The sequence below is a fragment of the Bufo bufo genome, chromosome 2 (assembly GCF_905171765.1).
Source record: "Bufo bufo chromosome 2, aBufBuf1.1, whole genome shotgun sequence".
NCBI lineage: Eukaryota > Metazoa > Chordata > Amphibia > Anura > Bufonidae > Bufo > Bufo bufo.
Genome location: NC_053390.1, coordinates 611721566 through 611748153, shown reverse-complemented (window position 1 = coordinate 611748153; position 26588 = coordinate 611721566).

The following is a 26588-nucleotide window of genomic DNA, read 5'->3' as shown; positions in this document are numbered from 1 at the left end:
GTATTTTTTTGTTTTTTTACCATCATTTTAGGAAAAATGTATGTTACCACGAAGGACCAAGAAATTCGGATTGGGGGCGAATGATATTTTTCTGAAATTCGTATTGAATTCCCCTTCGTAAACTTCGATTTGCTCAACACTATTAAAGTTTTTATAGCTAATTTCTCCTGTGACTGGGGCTTGACATTTTAGTTCTAGTTACAGGGAAATCCTGATCCCAGATGCTTTACAAGGTTTTTTAGCCTCAATACAGCGTTGATTTGGGTCTGCTAAGACCCAGCAGCTCATGCAGTTATCTGGCTCCCAGAATGCACATGATTGCTAGGGCTGGAGCAGGAATCAATATTGCCATTCCTGATCGAAATACACAGTGCTCATTGGGAGCTATGAATACAGCAATAAAGAAGGTAGGGATGGTAAAAAAAACATTCCTGCCTTCTCTATGGAGGGTCTAGCAGTCAATGACCATACACTCCTCATTCCCACAGCTGCACAGCTGTACATGCTAATTCTGCAAGGACATTCAGGAACATCATGCATAGTCAATGCACAGTTCGCACGTGGTCAAAGAGATTGCTAGGAGGTTCTGTTGAAGTTACTCTTACTGATTCGAGGGGCCTCAGTAATATAATGCAGTTCCATTTAACAGTTTTTTTTTTTTTAAATAACATATTACCTAAGGATCAACGAACTGATTCTAATAGAATCGGTCTCATTCCAAACTTTACATAAATTTCTCCGGCAAACAAATTTGAAACTTTTTTGATTCACTTCAGTAGGATCACGTAAAAACAGCACCCAGATGACTTACCCTGATGTATGCCCTGGCTTACAGCAAGATTAGCCATTCAGGGGCAGTATCCAGCAAGGTCCTGTTACAGACAGTGTCACAGAATGCCATTCTGCATAATAATAGAGACCGGGAAGGATGTTGTGCTGTGGCTCTATCTAACAAAAAGAAATTGCAGACATAAGCCACCGATAAATTGTGATAGTATAAGAAGATTATATGGATAGAATAGGTGATATATTTGGCAATTTTTGGTATATTAAGGATCAGGGAAAGAGAGTGAGGGAGTGAGTCACCATAATTGCTAGCAGTCTGTCAGCTCAGCTTCTGGCAACCAGTTCTACAGTACATATTCCTACAAAAACAGCCTTTTTTTTGGGGGGAGGGTTCTTTCTACACTTTAAAGGTTTATTGCCATGCAAATTACATTTTTGCAAGCACTGAGGAATTGCCCTTTTTTTTTTCTAGAAACCAGTTTCTATTTATTGTTTGCAATCGGTCATCTCATGAGGTTATAGCCATGTTACTAAATACATTGTACATTGCTGCAAGTTAGGGTAGATAGGGCAAACACATTTTACCTCTGTAATGCAAATTATAACTATGTTTATGAAGGTACAACAGGATCAGAGTGGTTAGTTCAAAGACATTTCACTGCAAAAAGAATTGCCTTGTCACACCTATTGTCACGATAGCGAGTGGGGGAAACCCCCCACCATACAATATAAAGGGATAAAGGATAGCTGCTAGGCCAAGAAGCCAGGAAAAGGGAAGCAGGTCACATCCTATAGTGTCCCTAATCTTCTCCCTAACTCCTCACCGTATGACCGGACCCCGATGGTAGGACGGCTCATACCCTGGAAACCTGGTACCCTGAGTCGCCCTGATAATCCGTCACATAGGAGCAGGGAGAGACGTCCTGTTCATCCAAGACACAGAAGAACAGGAGTCTCAAAAGACCTTGTAGCAGGAAAAAGGAGAGACCATACACAGCAAGAGGATCAGCAGGTAAGAACACAAGATAACACACTTACCTGCCAAAGTCTTCACGACTGGAACCCGTGCATATGTACAGGAGTCCTAACACCAAACAGGACGCCGTACCAGCAACTCACACAGGTATCCAGCACACCAGACTCCTCCAGGACCCCCATGCCGCAAGGTGCATGGCATCCCCGGGCAATGCTGCATACAGGCTTGTGGTTCACCCCTCTGGGAAACCAACCCCCTTCTGGAGGACACAACACACAGGGAAAACGTCTTACATACATGCAGGGACAAACACCAACAGCTCATAACATGTAACAACAATCAAGACGTACAACACACCCTGAACATAAACCCACACCTAACATACAACATGTGAGGTAGGGTATAAGGAGCATACAAAAGGAAGACAATTTATGTCCAACAAGGTGGCCCTCAAGGACTGGGCAGAATAACCCAAGAAAAGAGCATAGCTCCATCACCAAACAAGGCTGGAGTACCACTGCCTCCAGCCAGGAAGCCACAGATAAAGTCAAGCTAGTGGTCACACCCAGGACACACCTAAATCCCCACTAGCTAGAGGATTAGCCCCTCGCTCACCAAACCGCAGGGAGACACACCTTAAAGGGGAAGTGCACGTGCAAACCGACAACAACACTTTGCCACCGGCAACCAGTCTGCACGGCAACCGTGTCACGGTCAAACAACAATATGACCGTGACACTTGTATTTTAGTGAAAGCATGTTATTATCTGAAAAAAAGCTTTCAATATTTTACCGCAATAATATGGCAATCATAATGCCATTATCATAGCCGTGTTACTTGAATGCATTGTAAATAGCTGCAAGATAATGATGTAGCTAATGCATTTTATATCATTAACTCCTGTAGTTCCAAGCCATTTCCCTACAACAACAAAAAATCATGGTCACAATCCTGTTTTAGAGAAAGGCCAGTATTACTGCACCAGATTATCTAGTTCAAAGACGGTTCACTCATCAAAACCAATACCATCGTCAATTGTCAATACCATTGTGCAGCGTACTTGTGGTAAGAGAGGAATTCAGGACATTTAATTGCTCCATAGTCATTAAATTACTGAAAAAAACACTTGTAATTTTGCTTGTACCGGTTAATAATCTGCATGTACCAAACCCATGTCATTTCATTTATGAGAAACCTGTGATTTTTAATTCACAGACCCAGGCCTCATCATCCAAGAGTGAGAATGTTTTTAGTGGCAGCACCAGCCATCCAGCCAATAGTAGTATAAGCACTTGTAGCCACGGTGGTGTCAGTAGGTGTGGTAGTAGCTACAGTGGTACTTGGAGCAAGTCCTGAGTAGAGATTTGCAAGGGGGATAAGCAGTCCACAATGACATATCACAGCCTGATAAAAGTGGCAGGGAGGGTGAGGACTATGAAGATGATTGTGTGGGACAGGACCTGGTGGTGACATCAGAGGAGGAAGGTGATAGCCATTGCAGAGACAACGTATGGTCAAAAAACAAACAAAAAACTTGCAGAGCCAAATTTGCTTATATTGTGGTCAGCTTGGCAATTGGTGATGCTGTGGGCGCAGGATCAAAATGTGCCAGACCTAGGCTAAGGTCTGCTGATTCCAGCTCTGTTTGAACAACTCCCATATGGCTTTTTCTCTCTTCCATATGGTGATTTTTCTCCCCAAGGCTGGCACACAAAACCAGTCATGTGCAAGATCTGCAGAGTCCAAGGGGGAACTTCTGACTGGCTCCCAACACGGCTGGCACCACCACAAGATAAGACTTTAATTTTTCGTTGTGCTGCTATAAGCATTTTTTCCTATAGATTTACTCAGTCTGATAGCGTGCACACGATACCACATATGAACTAACTTCAAAAGTATTTTTGTGACTCAAAGTGGTTGTCTAAAATGGATTCACCAAGCAAATCAGTATATTCCAGTGAGGAGGTGACACGTATTCTGGACGGCGCGGTGGGTGATGGCTCATTTTTGAATAAACCGATTAAGGACCTAATTAAAAGGAAATGGGAAATGGAGATAAAACAATATATCAACCTTGAACTACATCTCTCTACCCTGAGAGAATACTGCATGGCTGAACGAATACCTAGAGGCTTAAGAACACACCTGAGACCTATCTTATTACCTAAGAATCTGGAATTTTGCACAAAATTTGAACAGATCTCAAACCGCTACTCAATGGACATCATATTACTAAATATGGAATACCTCCAGAAAGAACTAATTGAAAGTAAGAAAAGGATAGAGGGATTAGAACTACAACTGCGAGCCCTGATGACGACCCAGGACTTCACCATAACCAAAGAACAAACAGAAAAGGATCTTCAGGGCTACCGTGCAAACATTGAGGCGTCTAAAAGACAGAAATGGTTCCGTGACCAAGATGACTACCTGAAAGGTGATATATATAAGAGAAACCCAATAGAAGGAAGCCAGAGGAAAAGACCTCAGGGGCGACAGAGGTTCACCAAACAGCGGGGAAGAAAACCCTACAACACTGACACTGAATCATCCGGAGAAATGAGCGAGGAACGGCGTTTTTTAGAACAGAAGGCGGCCCAAGGAGGCAAAGAACGACCAGGAGAGGAGGACGCAAGCACCATAGGGAAAGGAAACGAGGCCACAAGGATGACAAGGTCAATGAAACCGCCAATGGACAACAGGGATACACAGGGGACCTCCAGACAACAGGAGAGACAAGGACAACGGAACTAGAGAGAAAAGATTCTACACTGGTGGTAAATATATCCTCTATAGATTTGTCCAATGATGAATTATCTCTGCTAGAGAAGGGACTCTCTTTTTGTCCAACTGCTGATACAGATTGGTTTAACTGTGAAATTGACCTTCACAAATTTTTCTGACGTATCAAACTGAAAGTTTTCTTTGGCGATAGACCTGCGACAACCGTACCTAACAGTACTCAGGAGACTGGTGACCCAAGGATGTTGAAATTAACAGACATGGGGCTGTACTTACAGAGTGATTTTCAACCCTCAATAGTCAAAGATTCTATCAACACTTATATTGATCTAGTGAGAAAAGGGGTGGAGGAAATTAGACTACAAACAGGCACACACAACATTAAAAAGAATATGGGTAAGGGTGAAACGATGGCTCTTAAAAAGATTTGCAGTAGGAAGGACATTACAATTAAAAAATCTGACAAGGGAGGGGCTATTGTCATAATGGATACTGCAAAATACATAGCAGAAATACAGAGACAACTAAACGATGTAGAGGTATACAGACCCGTAGACTCTGACCCTAAATTTGCCATTATGGGCAAAATAAAACTGCTTGTTGATGATGCCTTTGCCACAGACCTGATCGATGAGAAACTACACAGATTTCTACTAGTGGAACGACCGGTCACCCCTATACTATACGTGTTACCCAAAATACACAAAAGCCTAGAAAACCCTCCTGGACGCCCAATAGTATCAGGGATCAACTCAGTATTCTCTCCACCAGCAACCTTCTTGGATAAATACCTCAGGAAGTATGCCTTGTCAGCTAAGTCATACGTGAGGGACACCCCCGACTTCCTCAAGAGACTACAAACACTACAATATGAAGAAGGCCAGTTCCTGGTCTCCTTTGATGTTGTAGGTCTATATACAGGCATTGACCATACAAAGGGCTTAGAAGCGGTGGAGTGGGCCCTACATCAGGACAAAGTTGAAAAAGAACAAGCACTATTCATCCTCTCCCTTCTGGAAATAGTACTCACCTGCAACTATTTCTTGTTTGAGGATACATTCTATGTCTAGCAGTGGGGGACTGCAATGGGATCTAATGTGGCCCCAACTTATGCTAATGTCTATATGAGCAAGTTTGAGGAGACTTTCATATACCCATCCAGCCACTTCACCTCAGTGAGGGGCTGGATGAGGTATATAGATGACATTTTCTTCATATGGACTGGTACACTGGAGGGACTCCTTGAGTTCAGACACTATATTAACTCCATATATGATGAGCTACAATTTACATCTGTACATACACAGACAGGATTACAATTCCTGGATACTACGGTATACGGTAGCGAAGGTACATTACGGACTGACCTTTTTGTAAAGCCCACGGACAGGAACAACATGCTCCTATTTAAAAGTGACCACCCTAAGTTTATGAAGGAGTCATTGCCCTACAGTCAACTACTGAGGGTAAAACGAATAGTATCAGAGGAAGATAGACTGGAAACCAGATTGGAAGAGATGTGCAACAAATTCGAACAGAGAGGTTACCCAAAAGCAATGGTACAGAGACATAAATATAGGGTGAATAACTCTAAACGTGAAGAACTACTGAATGAGAATAAACCTAAAAAAGAAAACAGAAGGATTCCCTTCGTCTCCACGTACACGGCACAAAGTACACAAATAGCACAGGTCCTCAAAAAGAATTGGCACATATTGTCACGAACATTCCCTGGAATTGAAGAATTCCGCAACACTCCCCTCCTTTCGTACAGAAGGTCGCATAATCTAGGGGACAGGCTGATACATGCCGACACAAAACCCTCAGTATTACCCAAAGTAAAGAGGAGAAGCTGTTTCCCCTGTTTGAGATGCTGCAACTGCAATAATATGCTTAAAGGTAGCAGCTTTACACACCCTAGAACAGGCAAGGTATACCAGATAAAGGGCTACTATACATGCAGGTCAGAATACGTAATCTATACACTACAGTGTCCCTGTGGGCTGCTCTATGTAGGAGAGACTACGCAGGAACTCAGGAATAGGGTTAACCAACATCGCTACCTTATACGTAAACTACTCTCAGGAGAGAGACAGGAGGACACCCCGAAAAATGAACAACCGGTACCAGAACATTTCTTGAAACATAGACACAATGTTTCCCAACTTCGGTTCCGGGTGATTGATGGGATATTACCACAAAGAAGAGGAGGTGATAGAGAAAGACTATTGAAAAAGTTAGAACTAAGGTGGATATTTGAACTGCAAACACTTGAACCCAAAGGCCTTAACAGAGAATTCAAAATAGGCACACTATACTGAACTGAACAGAGACTTGTTCTCCTCCACACTGTGATAGGACTATTATACATAATCCTAGTATTTGTTTTATTAAAGTGATGTACCCAACCACCGTTGGTTGAGATGTATGTATGAATTTCTGATTTATACATTCTTTTAACTTCAACTTTATTTCCACAGATATTTGCACAATTGGTAAAGTCTGGGGGCACTATCAACAAGGGGACCTCTGCTCCGGGAGAGTACAGACAGCGGGACTACCACGTTGAAAGCATCAAAGTAACGTATACCCCATTGCTGCCGCACAGTGTGTGTGTTTATATGCCATGTTTTCACGGTTCAGGGTCAGGGGGGAGCCTATAGTGGCCCAGATGATTTCCACGGTGCGTTTTTCCATTTCCTCTTTCGTACCTCTGTCATGTGATGGATAGCCTTCTCTTGATAAATGGCCCTTGTTAACATAATACTGTAGAGTCCATGTCATCCACAGTTGAACAATGGGCTGTATGAATGGGATGACCTAAACAGAGACGTTACACCGGTATTTAAAGGGGTGAATTTGGGAACGGAGGACCCCCTAGTCCTATTGAGTGAATCAAGAGACTGTGTTGTGGGTGGTGGCGACTCTTCCACATTAATGGGGGATGCACCCCCGGCCCCATTGAACATCGAGGGCCCTGAGAGGGTGGAGACCTCCCCCGCATGGTATCTGGGAGAGCGTACCCCGCTCAGAGACCTTGAGCGCAAATGTTTTTTTGGGACGACCCCAACCCTTCTTTCTTGAAAAAGATTGGGGGTATGGGGACTTCCAAATAGCTGACTGAGCCCTCAAAAGTGGCATTATGACTGGACCTATATTCCTGCCGTTGCATGAGAGAGGACTGTTGCGTAACCCTGGCAATATGGATACAGAAATAGCAGTGGAATACATGCTGCTGAACTCTGTCTTTATTTTTACCACTGTGGAGCCCCCTTTTGTCAATGAACCACAATCAGAGTGATTTTGCATATTTGCAGTAGAATGGCATTTTTGAGCCTATTTAATATGGCCATATAAATGGACACACTCTGTGGTAGAAATTGAGGCTAAGGATAGCCCAGTACAAAATAGACAATCAGTAGGGGTTAAAACTCTAATAGGTAGACCTGACAGGGTTAATATTGAATACTGAAACACTGTTCACATGGCAGAGACAATGCACTGTATACACTTAGAAGTGCTGGATCTCAGCCCCGGAGTCTCGCTGTGGCACGCCTGCCTGATTTGAATACAGGCGTCACCATAGCAGCAGGAGGAACACAACAGCAGAGAGAGCCGGCTCTGTACTGGATGCGCAGGCGCACTGACCCTGCAGGAGCGCTAGACAGCTCACGTCTTCCATGAATCTGCACGTGTTCATGACACATGCGCAGCTCTGACATGGAGACGCTGGGAAGCGCGCCTTTTCACACTACACAGGAAGAAGAGGCAAGTCCCCTCCATGATGTGCCAGCCAGACTTTGCAATGATCTTTGTGAGTAAACACCATGTTAATGGTATATGATTTTGTCACTGTGTGGATAGATAGGAGGAATATATTATTGGTTTTAATCACAGGTGGGTGGATGAAAAGAGGATCCATTATATTGGTGTAATTTTCACTTCATTTACATGTTTAATTGGGACATGTGACTTACTGGGAGGGATTGAATGGGTATATATGTCTGTTACTATTCACTCTGTATGTTGCTTGAGAAAGACCTTTACGGTCGAAACGTCGCATTTGTTTTGCTGGTGAAATAAATTCCACTGAATTGAAGACAGGAGAGTGCTGCGGTTTCTTCTATATGACGCATCCAAGGGGGAACTTCTGACTGGCTCCCAACACGGCTGGCACCACCACAAGATAAGACTTTAATTTTTCGTTGTGCTGCTATAAGCATTTTTTCCTACAGAGTCAAAATAAGCCGTGGACATTCAAAGACAAACATAAATAACAGAGCTGTATTGCAGCACATCAGGCGGCATCTCTGGATCCTGTGTGAAAATAAAACTGACCAAGATTCTGAATAAAAACAAGTCTGTCCTCTTTTTCTTGGTGTTCTTTATGGCAGCTACAGTAGGTCACATCCCCAAGCAGTATAGTGTCCTTGTCATCATCATCAGCTGCTTCTTCTCCTGCTCAAACTCCTCCTGTCTCTTGTCCTCCACTTCATCATAAAACATCCAAAACGGAATATGTGGCCATGAGAAAACAATTCTCAACCAGAAATTAGGTTGTGTGTAAGTTAACCCCCACCTGGCCAAGTTACTGGCGGCAAAGTTGCTACTGTACCACATAGAAATGGTGATTAGTGTCGAGTGAAGTGAAGCACTCGAAGCGGAAATCAGTCTGAAGTTAAGAAAACTTTGATTTGCAACAATGCCGAATTTCCTTGCGCTTTGTGGTAGCGAATCAGGATTTCCCAAAATGGCGGCTGTTATGTGTTAAGTGAAAGTAAGAAGTTCAGGAATGAGAGATCACCCATAATGCCGGGCAGCCAGCAAATCCGCAGATAGCCATCCCCTGTGATGTCATAGCCCTATAAAAGCCTCATACCACGCAGTCTCTGCCATTGTCCTGTGAGCTGAGCATAGGGAGAGATGTGGCAAGCGCTCATGCAGTAGGGACAGTGTTGCTGCGATAATCTAGCGCCTACTGTATGTTTGATCCATCCACAATGTTTAGCATCTGGTTGTAACTAGAGATGAGCGAATCGAAGCTGACAAGGTGAAATCCGATCCGAATTTCAGGAAAAATCTGATTTGCAACGAATGCAAATTTCCTTGCGCTTCGTGGTAACGAAACGCAATTTTTCCAAAAATGGCGGCTACAGGTGTGAGGGCTGAGGACATGGGGCAAGGAACTCTGGGAAGGCGGAATCACCCAGATTGACATGCCTGCATGCAGCCAATCAGCAGCCAGCCCTGTGATGTCACAGCCCTATAAATATGGCAGCCATCTTGAAACACCTTCAGACATTTTCCAGTGTTCTGAGTGCAGGGACAGACGTTGAAGGTGCTAGAGAGAGTTATACTGAAAACCTCATTGTGAAAAAAAGCGATTTATAAGTGCAGGGAAACATTATTCAAATTGCAGGGAAACGATAGGGAGGAATCATTTCACAGCATCTCAGTGCAGGGAGAGACGTCTGAAGTCGTTAGGGATAGTGCTAGAAATACCTAATTGTGAAAAAAAAAAACGATTTACAAGTGCAGGGAAATATTATTCAAATTGCAGGGAAACGATAGGAAGGAATCATTTCACAGCATCTCAGTGCAGGGAGAGACGTCTGAAGTCGTTAGAGATAGTGCTAGAAATACCTAATTGTGAAAAAAAAAAAAACGATTTACAAGTGCAGGGAAATATTATTCAAAGTACAGGGAAACGATAGTGAGGAATAATTTCACAGCATCTTAGTGCAGGCAGAGACGTCTGAAGCTGCTAGGGACATTGCTGGAAAAACCTCATAGTTTTTTTTTCTTCTAGTAATTACACATTTATTTTGTGCCATACATTTTTTACAATTACTAAAAAAAGAAATATATACACTCACCTAAAGAATTATTAGGAACACCTGTTATATTTCTCATTAATGCAATTATCTAGTCAACCAATCACATGGCAGTTGCTTAAATGCATTTAAGGGTGTGCTCCTGGTCAAGACAATCTCCTGAACTCCAAACTGAATGTCAGAATGGGAAAGAAAGGTGATTTAAGCAATTTTGAGCGTGGCATGGTTGTTAGTGCCAGACGGGCCGGTCTGAGTATTTCACAATCTGCTCAGTTACTGGGATTTTCACGCACAACCATTTCTAGGGTTTACAAAGAATGGTGTGAAAAGGGAAAAACATCCAGTATGCGGCAGTCCTGTGGGCAAAAATGCCTTGTGGATGCTAGAGGTCAGAGGAGAATGGGCCGACTGATTCAAGCTGATAGAAGAGCAACGTTGACTGAAATAACCACTCGTTACAACCGAGGTATGCAGCAAAGCATTTGTGAAGCCACAACACGCACAACCTTGAGGCGGATGGGCTACAACAGCAGAAGACCCCACCGGGTACCACTCATCTCCACTACAAATAGGAAAAAGAGGCTACAATTTGCATGAGCTCACCAAAATTGGACTGTTGAAGACTGGAAAAATGTTGCCTGGTCTGATGAGTCTTGATTTCTGTTGAGACATTCAAATGGTAGAGTCCGAATTTGGCGTAAACAGAATGAGAACATGTATCCATCCTCTGATGGCTACTTCCAGCAGGATAATGCACCATGTCACAAAGCTCGAATCATTTCAAATTGGTTTCTTGAACATGACAATGAGTTCACTGTACTAAAATGGCCCCCACAGTCACCAGATCTCAACCAAATAGAGCATCTTTGGGATGTGGTGAAACGGGAGCTTTGTGCCCTGGATGTGCATCCCTCAAATCTCCATCAATTGCAAGATGCTATCCTATCAATATGGGCCAACATTTCTAAAGAATGCTATCAGCACCTTGTTGAATCAATGCCACGTACAATTAAGGCAATTCTGAAGGAAAAAAGGGGTCCAACACCGTATTAGTATGGTGTTCCTAATAATTCTTTAGATGAGTGTATATATATATATATATATATATATATAAATCTAATTTAACCACTATTTATGAAAAAGTTGGTGATGGGATTTGAACTCATAGTCTCTGCATCACAGCCCAGAACTTTAACCACTACAATATATAGCTGCATAGCCAGTCATTAAAAAAATAAAATAATATGAGACTTCTACTGTATAGGTCTCAGTAGAAGTACAGTACAGTAGAAGTCATATATATATATATATATTTATTTTTATTTTATTTTTTTTGCCTCTAATGCAAAAGGTCGTGAGTTCGAATCCCAGCAGAAACTTCTCTGAAATACAGGCTAAATTAGATTTAAATACACTGAGGTGTCCCCAAGCACTGACTCCATATATGGACAACCACAGTCACCTACCAACCATCATCTCTTCTACCACAAGAAGCAGAAGCTGCAGCAGTATAAAGTTCAGTATCATCAACACGGTGAAACAATTATTTCATATGCCACGCCAAGCAGAGGCAAGTCAGCAAATGGAGACCTACCGCCTCAACACCCAGGTTCAGTCCTACGTGGATTCTGGCCTTTCTCCAGTGCATACCGTTTTCCCTGACCCCGTGAACTTTTGGGCAGGCAGACAGGAACAGTGGCCCAAACTGGCCCAGTACTCCCTCTCTTCTCTCTTGCCCATCCTCCAGTGTCATGATGCTTGCCTACCTTCATGTTCTGTAGTATCTGTACCATATGACTACCGTTGCCGCCGCTGCTGCCATCATGCCATTGACACTGTCTGCCTTCCTACCATGATATTCCATGTCGTATGGCTGCTGCTAAATAATAGAGTATTGAGGCACTCAGGTTGAGGTTTTGCAATTAAAGTATAGCTTTATTTCACATTATCTGCATCATCCATTTGCCCAGTGGTACATATCAATAGCAGAATATTTCTGACCGGACGTTTCGGTCCCGATGGACCTTCATCAGCGGTCACATTATCTGTGAGGTGAGTAGAGGCATTCCTAGAGCGCTAGGAATGCCTCTACTCACCTCACAGATAATGTGACCGTTGATGAAGGTCCATCGTAACCGAAACGTCCGGTCAAAAATATTCTGCTATTGATATGTACCACTGGGCAAATGGATGATGCAGATAATGTAAAATAAAGCTATACTTTAATTGCAAAACCTCAACCTGAGTGCCTCAATACTTTGGATGGTGGCCTAACAGCCCTTGATTGGCACCAGGGACACTTTGATTGAGTGCGGTTCCTCACTTTACTACAGACGTATGGCTGCTGCTGTCGCTGCCACCATCATGGCACTGCCGTTGTCTGCCTGCCTACCACCATGCTTCATACCACATGCTGCTGTTGTTGCTGCCAGCACTGCTACTCCTTGCCGCTATTCGCCTACTGTCACATCCATTACCGCTACACTGCTGCCTTGTTTGTTCCATGCTGTGCTGCTACTACCGCTGGTACTATTGTGTCCACATTCCACTATTACCCTACCATTTCCATATCCCAACTATACTGCTGCTGCTCCCTATTAAAAGTGAGAATTTTTCCTGTCTCATTCAGAGAAAGGTAGTAAAGAAATCCCAGCGGGCGTAAATATTCAATTGATGTATCCTTTATTTCATCATAGCAGAAATGCAACAATGTAACAATGGACGCGTTTCGGCCCGTCCAGCCTTTGTCAGCTCAAATTAATACAATGTTTCACCATTTTAAATAGCAAAGGAATCAATCACCTGTGGTGACGTCAGACGCCCACAAATGTGGGCAGCAGGCGCGTACATACAGGGGTCGCAGCGGTCGCAGTTGCGACCGGGCCCGGCACTCCAGGGGGCCCGGCCGCCTGTGGACCCCTCCCCCTGCAGTAGTGCTGTACCCAAGGCAGCTGGGGCCCACAGATTTTAAAAGTTTTAATAGTATATGGCCGGTCGGGCCCCGGCCTCTGTGCCTGGCCGGTAGTGCAGCACTGCGCACTCGCAGTTAGTAACTTACACGGCGGCCCCTCCTCCATCCAGGGCTGCTGCCAGTGCCTTGCTCCAGACCCGTGACCCTCGCACCAGGTCTCGCAGGATCACGCTGCTTGACGGGATGACGCGGCCGACGCACGCCAGAAGACGGGATTATGAACAAGATAGCGGGAGCACAGCAGATTCAGAGTAGGTAAGTTTTTTTTTTTTTATAACACAGGGAGAATCTGGCAGAGTGGGAATCGCAGCAAATCCTTCATAGGGGCCCGACCCCGGGGGCAAATGTAATTAAATATTTGGCAAAATGCAAAAAATTTCAAAAATTTAATATATACAGTGGGGGTAAAAAATGGAATACATACACAGGGGACAAATGGAATATATACAGAGGGGGCAAAATGGATAAATATATATATATATATATATATATATATATATATACAGGGCCCCTGTATATATATCCATGTTTCCCCCTTTGTATATATTCCATTTGTCCCCTGTGTATATATTCAATTTTTTGTCTCCGCTGTATATATATTCCATTTTGCCCCCTGTAACTGTGAGGGGGACACATATCTGGCCATAACTACTGTAAGCGGGCACATATCTGGCCATAACTACTGTAAAGCGGGCACATATCTGGACATAACTACTGTAAGCGGGACACATATCTGGACATAACTACTGTGAGGGGGACACATATCTGGCCATAAAAACTGTGAGGAGGCACATATCTGGACATAACTACTATAACTACTACTGTGAGGGGGCACATATCTGGACATAACTAATGTGAGGGGGCACATATCTGGACATAACTACTGTGAGGGGGACACATATCTAGGCATAACTACTGTGAGGGGGCACATATCTGGCCATAACTACTGTGAGGGGGACACATATCTGGACATAACTACTATTGTGAGGGGGACACATATCTGGGCATAACTACTGTGAAGGGGATACATCTGGCCATAACTACTGTGAGGGGCCACAAGGAGGACATAACTATTTTGAAGGGACCACAAGGTGGGCTTAATTACTGTGAGGGGCCACAAGGTGGGCATTAGTACTGTGTAGTAGCACTTAGGGGAAATGTATGCTATACATTGGCATGGCTCAGTCTTACAGCCAGCACAGCGCCCCCTGCTGGTGATTTGACAGGGGCAGTCACCATCCCTTCCTTATGTGATTATTCTTTTTTCTCTATCACCACAGGGACCTTGTTCTGGATCTAGCGGACATCACGCCGACGCCAGCGACACCCTGCATGAGGTAGGACCAGATTTTATTAGTTAGGACTGGGTGAGTGTAGCCATGCATTGGGCTTAGGGCTCTTTCACATGAGCGGATGCCGTGCGGGAAATCTGCTGCTTGAAAGAGAGCCATGCCCCGTCCAGGACAGCCGAGACACGGAGCATTAACATGATTGATAATGTTCTTTGCCTCTCTGTAATCTATTTGCTACAAAATCACAGTGACAACTTTATCTCACTGTGATTTTGTAGTAAAAAGGTCACAGAGAGGCACGGGGCATTATTAATCCCAATCCGACAGGGAGGGGGCCCCATGGATCAGTTTCGCACCGGGGCCCCATGGATTTTGTGTACGCCTCTGGTGGGCAGTACCCAAATCAATATAATCCAGTTCTCTTATACAAAACAACTATAATCAAATAAATAACAAAAACATAAATGCTGATGTAATGCTGATTCTACTTGCAAGCGACTCATCTCTGATTTGCTGTCTGTAAGGGAACGAAAAATTGTTAAAGATTTGATTTAACGGCAACACAAATCACTTATGCATAATCTCGTATTCCATATTTAATCTCTGGGTTGTATGTACCCAGAGTGTGGATCCAATAGGCCTCTCTTCGTAATAATGGTTTCTTAATGTCACCCCCTCTCCTGTGTCGTTTCACTTGCTCCAGCACCTGGAATCTCAATTGAGAGATTCTATGTTGGTGTTTATGAAAGCGAAAAGGCAGGGGGAGCAACAAATTGCCTGTGCGAATATCCAATTTATGTTTGCTAATGCGATCTTTGACTGCTTGTATGGTTTCCCCTATATACACCAGACCGCAGGGACATTTCACCAAATAAACGACATTAGCAGAATCGCAAGTAAAAAAAAACTTTAATTTTAAGGGTTTTTCCTGTATAGGGATGGTGGAAGGAATCTCCTTTAATTATATGGGTACACTGTATACAATGCAAACAAGGGTAAGTGCCATTCTTGCCACTACCAATTGTCTTCTGTATTAATGCAGTTTTCATGTGCCCAATATCTGCACATACAAGTTGGTCTCGGGTAAGTGGCACTACGCTTGTTGCAAATCAAAGGTGCAATTATTGAACTCAGTGATCTCGTGGGTACACCTTACCTAACAGTGGCAATGTTTGGTACTAATACCATCGAATTTTCCATTATATGGATGGTATTTATGGTAAATGCAATACGTAGCTCCCCTTTATTTTTATTTTTCTCTACTGGGGAAATAGCTTCTGTTAATATCTGCGATGGATAACCCCTCATCTCAAATCTTTGCAACATCTCATCTACCCTCTGTCCCTGCAATTGGGGATCGGAAACAATTCTTTTCACCCTTTGTACCTGTGATTTGGGATGGATTTCTTTAGGGGTAGAGGATGTGCACTTGTATAGTGCAGCACACTATTCTTATCAGTCTTCTTCCTATAAAGATCTGTATGCAAATTACCCTCCTCATCCTTGATGATCAATGTGTCTAAAAAAACTAATCTCAGTCTGATCATATGTGACTGTGAATTTTAACTCGGCAAACACCCCATTCAGCCGATCCAGGAAGGACCCGAGGGGCTCGAGTGGCCCCGCGCATACGCAAAACACGTTCATCAATTATCTTTTCCTCAACAAAACATGTTTCTTATACTTAAATCTTTTTATACGTGGTTATCATCAAATGATGACATGAAATAGCGTCTTGCGTAGGGTGGGGCCACATTCAAGCCATCGCGGTCCCCCACCGCTGAAGGTAGTAGAGTCACCAAACATAAAATAATTTTCATATAGCACCAAAACGTAACAATTCCATGAAATATTCTCTCTGTATGTCAGTATAATCACTAGTTGCAACAAGCGTGAAACTGCTCCACCCTGCCATGTGACTGATGGAGGTTAGAGGTGACCACATCTATCCCTGACAAGCCAGCTTTCCTTAGGAACCGTGTGTATCTGGTTTAATAATGCTCAGAAAATGTGATGTATCTAAAAGGAAAGATGCTGTCTTTTTTTTTCAAGGGGTGTCAAAACTTTTTCCAAAACAATGGCTAAAGGCGATAAGATAGACTTAACTGATGCCACAATAGGGCATCCTGGGGGATCCACTACGCTTTATGACCTTGGGGAGTATATAAAACACCGGAGTTAATTGGTGACTGATTAATTAAAAATTCACTCATTTTTTTATCTATCACTCCCAAGATGCATAATGATCAATGACACCCAATATCTTATTTATTTATTTTTATCCTAAACACTGGATCACTATCAATAATCATATAAGTATCCTTGTCTGACAATTGACACATTATTTCCTTCACATACTTAGCTTTATCCCAGAATGACAAAGCGATCCACCCCTTATCAGCGGGTTTTATTATTAAATCTTTATCTTCTGCTAGGGACCGGATCGCCTGTCTTTCTTCATTCAGAGAAAGGCACTCTTTGTTCTGACAATTAGCACTTGTACACATATAATTATCAGCAGGCATTCTCCCCCCCATTAAGGCATAATTTATGGACACTTGTGCAGAACTAGCCACTCTTTCTGCTGACAATACTTGTGCATGTTTAAATACAGGCAAGCATTCTGCCCCGTTAATGTATAATATTTAGATGTTTTTGTAGAACAAGCCACTCATTCTTCTAACATTAAAGGGGTTCTACAGGCTTTTTCATACTGATGACCCATCCTCAGTATAGGTTATCAATATCAGATCAGGGGGGGTCAGATGTCGGATTGGCTGTTTGTGGAGAAGGTGCACGTTGTGCACATGTGCCGTCTCCCTTCACTCTTCCTGTCTGCTGCTGTCCATTGGACATACAGCATCAGAGAGGGAAGAGAGAAGGGAAACGGCACGTGCACACTGTGCGCTCCATCTCCTCAAACAGCTGATCAGCGGGGGTGCCGGGTGTAAGACCCCCGCTGATCTGATATTGATGACCTTTCCTGGGGATATGAAAAAGCCTGGACAATCTCTTTAACATGTGTATATACAAGGGCAGGAATATGCCCCTCTTGAGGCATCCTTTTTGGACCCTTGGTCTTAGCAAGCCACCCTTTTTTCCCATAACACTGTGTGTTTAAGCAAATAAGGTACCATTTTTATAATATGAAAAAGCATAACACATGTGACAGTGCAGTGTGTTTTTAAACACACTGTTTGTTAACTGTTTGTCAGTTAAAAAAAATAGAAAAAATAAAACATTTAGAATTTATTTGGGAAAAAAGTAGAAATAACAAAAATTTTAAATAAAATGTAGAAAAAAAATGTAGAAATAAAATATAAGAATATAGGAGATTTATATACATATGTATTTTAGCCATTGGAAATATACCAATAACAGATAAACATTTATGGTCAAAAGAAATACAATTCTAGGTCTATAGTTGCTATAGCATACATGCAATCAGTTAGAATTTTTATATATATAAACTTTTTCATACAGTATATATATAAATTTTGACGTTCTCAAGGTAAATATAGATTGTTTTGATATGTTTGGATATTTTTAATTTAGTTTTATGTGATATACTGATATATACTACTTTTGATTTTCCTATAAAAAGTGGATCAGGCCATGCGCTGTGTATGCCCCGGAAGAAGCCAATAGTGGGCAAATCCCTGGGTCAGGCCTTTTTAACAGTGTTTTACATGTTTTTATATTTTGGACCTTTGTGAGTATGGATTAAAACCTATGATTTTAACTGTGCCTATCAGTCTACACTATCTCCTTGGTTCCGTATGATGCGAATATCTATGAGCAAGTAAACATCTATTCTGAGCTCAGCTGGGAGCGACTGGTGTGGCAAGCAGTGATTGCAAGACATCTTTGCCAAGTGTATGTGTGGAGCTGGTGGAAGGAGATACAGGACTAAATAGGAGACCTTCTTACACTCGATCCCTTTTGAGGTGGTGGTGGTGAGTCCCAGAGACCACTATTACTGGAAAAGACATTTAGAGTCGGAGATATATTTGCTTTTTTCTTGGACATAGTATGAATAGGAGCATTGGGCCTACTCCAAATCTCTCTGAGATCATTTTCCGCCATAGTGGATTGTTGCCCAACTAACCAGATATATTTGCTGTTTGTTAAGACTGTCAAACATGCATTTTCCCATGTCTATATATGTCAGTGTCACTCTCTGCTATTGCTGTCATTGCGTTCAAGTGCTTAAAAGGGGGGGGGTGGAATGACCAAAAATTTGTAAAAAAATAATAAAAAGAGATTAAAGGGACTAAAGGGCACTATAAACCGAACCTAGCTTTTTGAAAAATTCGAACTCACTCAGAAAGCTAATTTCAAGAAGTTTGCTCATCTATAAAACTAAGGTTAAAAAAGGCATGCCTATCAAGTTCAACCTAGAATCCTAATTCATTCACAAATTTAAATAAAAGTATCACAAGCTTCCTAGCTCCACTGTTTTACTAAAACGTTGTCTCTTTCATGTAGTGACCAAGTTCTGATGCAATTTACAGTGCAAAACAAACATTTTATATACTTACTGTATTCAACTTCAACCATACTTATCAAGACTAACCTTTCCCTTTAAAATGTAAACTGCTTAAAAAGTCCACTTGCACACATTGTTGTGTTGCCCTATAAATTTTGGTGCAAATGACAGATCTGAGTCCCTCTTGACTCTTTACAATGGAAAAAATAAATCTTTGTAGTACAGTTTAAATGATAGATATATATTTCCTCAACCAAACCAGGTGTTATTGTTCTCTTCAGTGATAAATATGCTCACTTGACCCACGTGATGAAATATTACAGCACTCAATAAATAAGAGTTAGGGAACATATGAAAACCCATGGCATACTTCTACACACTGAATGGGGATGCACATATTGCAAAATAATTACAGCTACAAACTGGAAATCGAAAAAACTGAAAAAACTGACTAATAAATAAATATACATTTTATGAATTATGCATCAAAGACCTTGAAATGCAAATTGATATGAGCATATACATGTTATTCTTTTAATGTGTAACTGGCAATGTGGAGGAGAAATATGAGACAATCCTGGTAACTGACTCTTGCATATTTTCCTGCCTTATGAATAAGTTAAGGACCTATATATGAAACACATCACAAACACCTCAATCCTTTACTAGGGATCTAAACTAATAGGCCTATACAAACAACAATCATAAAGAGCAAGGTAATAGAGGTATACGTCCCTATATGTAATGTCAGAACAAGCAAATATATAAAGGGACGTTAAAATGGAGCAAAAATAATGAAGTTTTATTAGTGCTAATCGTGGAAAAATATGTGAGGTGAAAACCTACAATAAATAAAATTGGGCACTGAATCGGTACCGTGTTGCTAGAGTCGGGTGCCTAACAATGTGATCACAATGTCCACTAGGTATATGGTGTAAGCGGGACACTGTGGACACCCTATGTTAATAAAACGGATGCCGAATGTACGTGTATACAATTCCACCACACTAGTGGTTGGATATGGTGCTCCAAGAGGCAGACTGCTGCCTATCCACTAGAAGTAAGCTGGTGGAATAAATACTAAGAGAATGGTATAGCCTCTGGGAAAGACAATGTGTATGTCTAGATGTAAACTCCCAGAGAGAAACATAGAGGAAAACCATTCGCAGCATAGAATGAACTGACCAGTGACAGGCTTCTCACTGGGCAGTGATGGTCAGCAAGAGGGATGGCAGTGCACTATGCTGTCTCTCAAACACCAACCCTCATGCAGGTGCACAATAAACGCAGGTGAATGCTGGCGCCGGCTAGGGTACACCCAGCAGACCCTGACCACACTTAGCTACGGCTCGCCGCGTTTCCGTGCATATGACTCATGCACTTCATCAGGAGCCAGCATAGCAAGTGCATCTAAAACTGCCTAGGCCGAGACCCTAATCTGGGCGATGCCGTCTCTTAGTATTCTCCATTCTCTTAGTATTCATTCCACCAGCTTACTTCTAGTGGATAGGCAGCAGTCTGCCCCTTGGAGCACCATATCCAACCACTAATGCGGTGGAATTCTATACACGTACATTCGGTATCCGTTTTATTAACATAGGGTGTCCACAGTGTCCCGCTTACACCATATACCTAGTGGACACTGTGATCACATTGTTAGGCACCCGACTCTAGCAACACGGTACCGATTCAGTGCCCAATTTTATTTATTGTAGGTTTTCACCTCACATATTTTTCCACGATTAGCACTAATAAAACTTCATTATTTTTGCTCAATTTTAACGTCCCTTTATATATTTGCTTGTTCTAATAGGCCTATACCCCTAAAGGTTACATATATTAGTCAGTATAAACACAGTTTGGTACAAAATAGCATATTATTATATTAATATTTTATATACATATTTTATATACACTGCTAAAAAATAATTAAAGTAATCCACCAAGAAATTCAGTATTAAACCAGACACAATGCCTTGTAGGTTTTAAACTGGTGTCCTGCAGCCACCTGTGTTTTACTTACCAGTCCAGGGTGTTGGCTCAGTGGTGGTAAGGACCCCCCCTCCTGATCTCCTGGGTTTGCTCTGTCCCTTCTTCCAGGCAAGGCAATGCCCCTCCTCAGCTGGCAGATAGGATGCCTGTGCAAACAGTTTCCTAGCTTGCTAGTATTCTGTAAAGGAGTATGTTCTGTTCTCTGCTCATGCTCTGACTTTCTGCCTATGTACTGGATTCTAACTCTCTGCTGCCTGACCTGTGTCTGACCTCTGTACTGACCCTTCGCTGCTTGCTCTGACCTCGTACCGTATACCGTATAGCACATACTCTCTCATCCCCAACCTCAGCCTATTTTTGCCTTACCCCTTGGTGCTCTGCACCAGCATCTCTGACCCCCGTGGGTCATCCGTCAATCACAATGAGACTACTGCAAGTGGTAGCGGCCTGTTTGTTCCCCTTCAACGAAGTCCAGATCCCTGTAAAAGGGTTAAAGAGTGAATACCAGGGGACTGCCAGGATAACACAGTTAGGATTAGTTAAAAGTCAAATCTGGTGGTTGATGCAATGCTTCCACACCCACAGCCATAACAGTAGAGCTCGCTCAAGTGAATGTAATGAAACCTTTCATTTAATAATCATTTTAAAGAAAAAATACTTTAAATTCATATGCAAATAAGTGCACCGAGGACCGACCCAAGCCACTCTGTGCACCCTTGCTCCTTCTGTGTTCACTGCCATCCCCTCTCTCTCTCCTTTTTAATTTACAAGGCCAGGTTCTTGTATAGCCATCTCACCTGGCCCTGTCAATACAGAGAGGGAGAAGCTGGCAGAGGAAGCAGGAAGGGTGGACAGAGTGGTTTAAGTCCATCTTCGGTGCACTACACTGATCATTTGCATATTGATTAAAAATAGTTGTTTTTAAAATCCAGAATCAAGCAATGGAATGCTAAGTGAAAGGTTTCATTAGCCAGTTCTGCAAGGCATTGTGTCTGATTTAACTGTGAATTTCCTGGGGACTCCAGTTAATTTCTGCAGGGTGTTTTCATGGGCTAACTGAATAGGATTTTTTTTAAAAAGCATTGCTCCAATGGCCCTCAAGTGTCATGTGACCTTCAGAATTCAGCAGGAGTGGGACAAGAACTCTCTTGGTGCTCAGTTCAAGGGTTTAGGATTGTATCCCATCACCCTTAGTTCACAGAGTCCAGAATTATAGCACTGAGATGAACAGTATTTTATTTATTTGCCTCATTTGGCTTTCTCCACTAGTGTGTTACACCACAGTCTGCAGTGTTGGATTCTCTGACTGCAATAAAAAATCTGAACTGTTCAGGCTAAACTTGGGCATAGTGTCTAAAAGATTACACATTCTTAAACCTATGAAGAGATGTACTTTCTTTTATTGAATCCCTATGTCATGCTTACCTGGGGTAGTCTCGATTAGCAGTGTGGGCATAACAAATGTAGTCCAGGAGGTCAGTAGAACTACCATACCAGGGACACGATAGTAACAAAGTTCTGAAATTCCAGTGTCAGAGCTGTGGAATTACAGGTGCCAGCAACCCAAGGAACAAAGAGAATAGCAAAGTTTTGAACAAGTGGGGGTCAGAGCCAGAGAACCAAAGGTGTCAGCAATCCAAGAAGCAAAATTATAAGCATGTCAGAGAGAAGTCTAAGGTTCAGCAAAAGAAAGAAAATTAAGAAACTGCTGGCTCAACAAACAGAGACTAGCACAACACTTATAATCTGATACTGTGGAAAAGTCTGCAGACCAGAAAGTTATTTTAAACCTGCCATCCATAACATCATATTTGGGCATAGGCAACCCACCACTACAATGCAATAGTCAAATCAGAGTGGTGGGGTCCATAGATGTAGAAGAACCGACCCGGATCTTGGATGGATGAGTGCACAGTACATTGTGTTCCTACTTATAAAACATTCTTCGTATACCCTCCCTCTTCACCTATGCGCTCTACATATATCCAGTGCTCCCTCACTTCTCATTTCATATTATACATATATTAGTGGCTTACTTGGCAGCCTACTGTACCTACACCTATCATTCACAGTTTGAACATAATCCTGTTCAGGGGAATCTATAGTAGAATGAGGTTGTATTACAATTAGTCACAGAATTACCACCATTCTAAAATATAACCTTTATTAATTTTTAAATAAAAGTCAATACACCCTTATCTATTCAAAAATCAGAAATGAATATGAAAAGAAAATCAAAATCAAAAAGTAAGGTCTTGTGGTGGAACTCTCTGGAGGCTAGTGGGGAAAGGATAGAGCAGGTATGTTGGGCCTATAGGGAAGAAAGTCCCTGAATCTGGCCCTGATGTAGAAATTCCTACCTATATACGGTGATGTACCTGCCGTACATCACCATCCCAGTGCCACCTCGATGCCTCATCAGACCCATGCCTCCTAATCTATGGACTCAACATATGGCCCCCTAACTCCTCTTTAGGGAACGCAAGTACCACCTGTCTTAACAGCATTATCTGCCTGTTGTTTCGCTGTAATATATTGTTATCATTCATATAGATATTCTCTGGGGTACTTGCTGAACATCGATTATATATGTCCATGCCATGGTGTACTTTTATGACATTATCTCTCAGACCCCTCTAGTGGTGTCTTTATTATAATGTAACAAACTTATAATCCTCTATGCGGATCTCCTCATGCGGACCACACATGTGTATATATAAATTGTTGTACCGCCACGTAGCCACCTCCTGGATTTCTTGAGATATAGAGGTCTCTATATTTCATCTATCTGGACCCTTATCTCCCGATCCACTACTGGCTACATAGGAATCCCTTTGATTGAATAACTAGTCATCTTACTGACAGGTGTAAACGTATTCATCAGAGCCAGTGGCTTCTATGATTTTATTTAAAATCTAAAATAGCTCAAAAAAGCCTTAAACTAAAAATCAAAATAAATTAATCTACTTGTATATAATATTACCTTAAGTACCTTGGTGTCGGGTATTCTATGATCAATTTTGTCCCCTGATGAGCCTGACAACAACCAGGCGAAACGCGTATATTCACTTTTTCTCTTGGATATTCACTGTCACTTATTTTTGGGTACTTCTGTTGTTCTATTTATTATTTTGTGTACTTTAGTATAGGTCTCTGATCAGGGTTATCATCCTCTGTTCATTCTTCCCCGCTAGGGTCCTTCAGGGTCACCAGGAGGCACGAGACAAGGGACCGCCCTTATTATTCCGTATATAGGTAGGAATTTCTACATCAGGGCCAGATTCAGGGACTTTCTTCCCTATAGGCCCAACATACCTGCTCTATCCTTTCCCCACTAGCCTCCAGAGGGTTCCACCACAAGACCTTACTTTTGATTTTGATTTTCTTTTCATATTCATTTCTGATTTTTGAATAGATAAGGGTGTATTGACTTTTATTTAAAAATTAATAAAGGTTATATTTTAGAATGGTGGTAATTCTGTACCTACACCTAGTTAGCCTGGCATCAAAATAAATCTTGTTGTTTCCAGCAACTGACAATGTGGGATATTTCCTAACACACTTAGGCCTCATTAACAAGTCCCATATTTCAAACATTTCTGAGGTGTGGCTTTTTGTTTATACAAGTGGTAGGCAAAATCATGAAAGTTGCCAACATAATAGCTACTAATACAACTAAGGACATTTAGGCCCTCTCCAGATATCATTCCCAAAAATCCATAAACCAACCACTTTGGGAAAAATGTACACAAACCCCAGCCCCTTCCTGCCTCCTGTGTGGCAGGTCCCATCCCATTCTCGTTTTCCAGAATTGTTGCAATCTTTGCATATACCTTGATTTAGGGTATGGCACATCCAAGCACTTCCAAAGCCATCCAAGCAATGGATTGATTTGTCCAGAAGGTCATTTGTAAGGTCACACTGATATTTATTCTTGTTTATTCCAAAGGTGTTCAATGGGGTTGAAGTCAGGGCTCTGTGTGGGCCAGCCAAGTTCTTTCACACCAAACTCACCAAACCATGCCTTTATGGATCTTGCTTTTGTACACTGGGGAACAGTCATGCTGGATCAGAAAAAGGCCTTCCTCAAACTGTCCCTACAAGGTTGGAAGCATAGTGTCCAAAATGCCTTGGTATTCTAAAGCATTAAGATTTTACTGGAGCTAAGGTGCCCAAGCCAACCCCAGAAAAACAATTCCATAGCATTATCCCTCCTCCAAAGAATTTTACCTTGGCACAAAGCAGTCAGGCAAGTAACATTCTCTTGGCATTCGCCAAACCCAATTTGTCCATCAGACTTCCAAATAAAGGAGCATGAATCATCACTCCATAAAATACATTTCCACTGCTCCAGAGTCCAGTGGTGGCATGCTTTACACCACTAGATTCAATGATTGGCATTGTGCTTGGTGATGTTAAGCTTGCATGCAGCTGGTCAGCCAATGAAACCTATGCCATGAAGCTCCTGGTGCATAGTTTTTGTGCTGATGTTCATGCCCGAAGAGGTTTGGAACTCGGCAGTTATTGAGTTAGCAGAGCATTGGTGATTGTTTTTTGCACAATCCAATTGTACTACCACTCTCAAATTTAGTGAGTTCTATAGAATTACCCATTCGTTATCAAATGCTTGTAAAGGCAGACTCCATGACTAGGTGCTTCTATATTTGTTCTTATGGCAATGTGACTGAATGAAACACCTGAATTCAATTACCATATTTAAAACTGTGTCCAAATAATTTTATCCATATAGTATATATTTTAAATGATGTTACTTGAGATTTTTTAAGGTCTCATCACATAATATAAAACATCTGGAAACATTACCCCACTGACAGAATAAGCACATTAAAAAGAGTGATTCCACAGCTGTGTGTAGAACTGATTTCCCTCTAGAATTTTCAATTAGTTGCCTTTTTCTAACATGTTCCCAAAAGAGGAAACATAAAGAAGTACGGGGCTAGCACCTGCTCCTATAATAAATACACAAACGTGACAACGTGTAGAAAACCATAGCAGGCATTATTTCTTTCGTATTTAAAATATAATTCAATTATGTTTTGAAAGTAAAAATTTGCATGGCTCAACTGTGCCATGTTAGGTTTCACTGGATAGGTGTGCCCAGAGCAGAAGTGCACATCACCCAGAAAGTTTACCAAATTTAAAGTTTATATGCACAACCTTGACTTGTGTTGCAGGGCTTTACACTTCAGTGATGGCTACTACTGACAAAGTAGAGACTTTTTTTGTCTATATAACTGTACTATGAAGAAGGGAATATCCAGCACTTCTGTAGCGGTATAAAATCTTCTATACTTTATTTCAAAACATCGACATGGATATTTCTTCATTGTCTTTTCTTATGAGTTTCAATCATAAGATCTTAGTCATAGCATATGTTACACCGTTGTATGCCATCTTTAAGTAATGTTCAATTTCAGACTACTAGCATGCACCACTCACTAATAGGTGAGTGCCGTCACCCGTGGTTACAAAACCTTAGTTAAA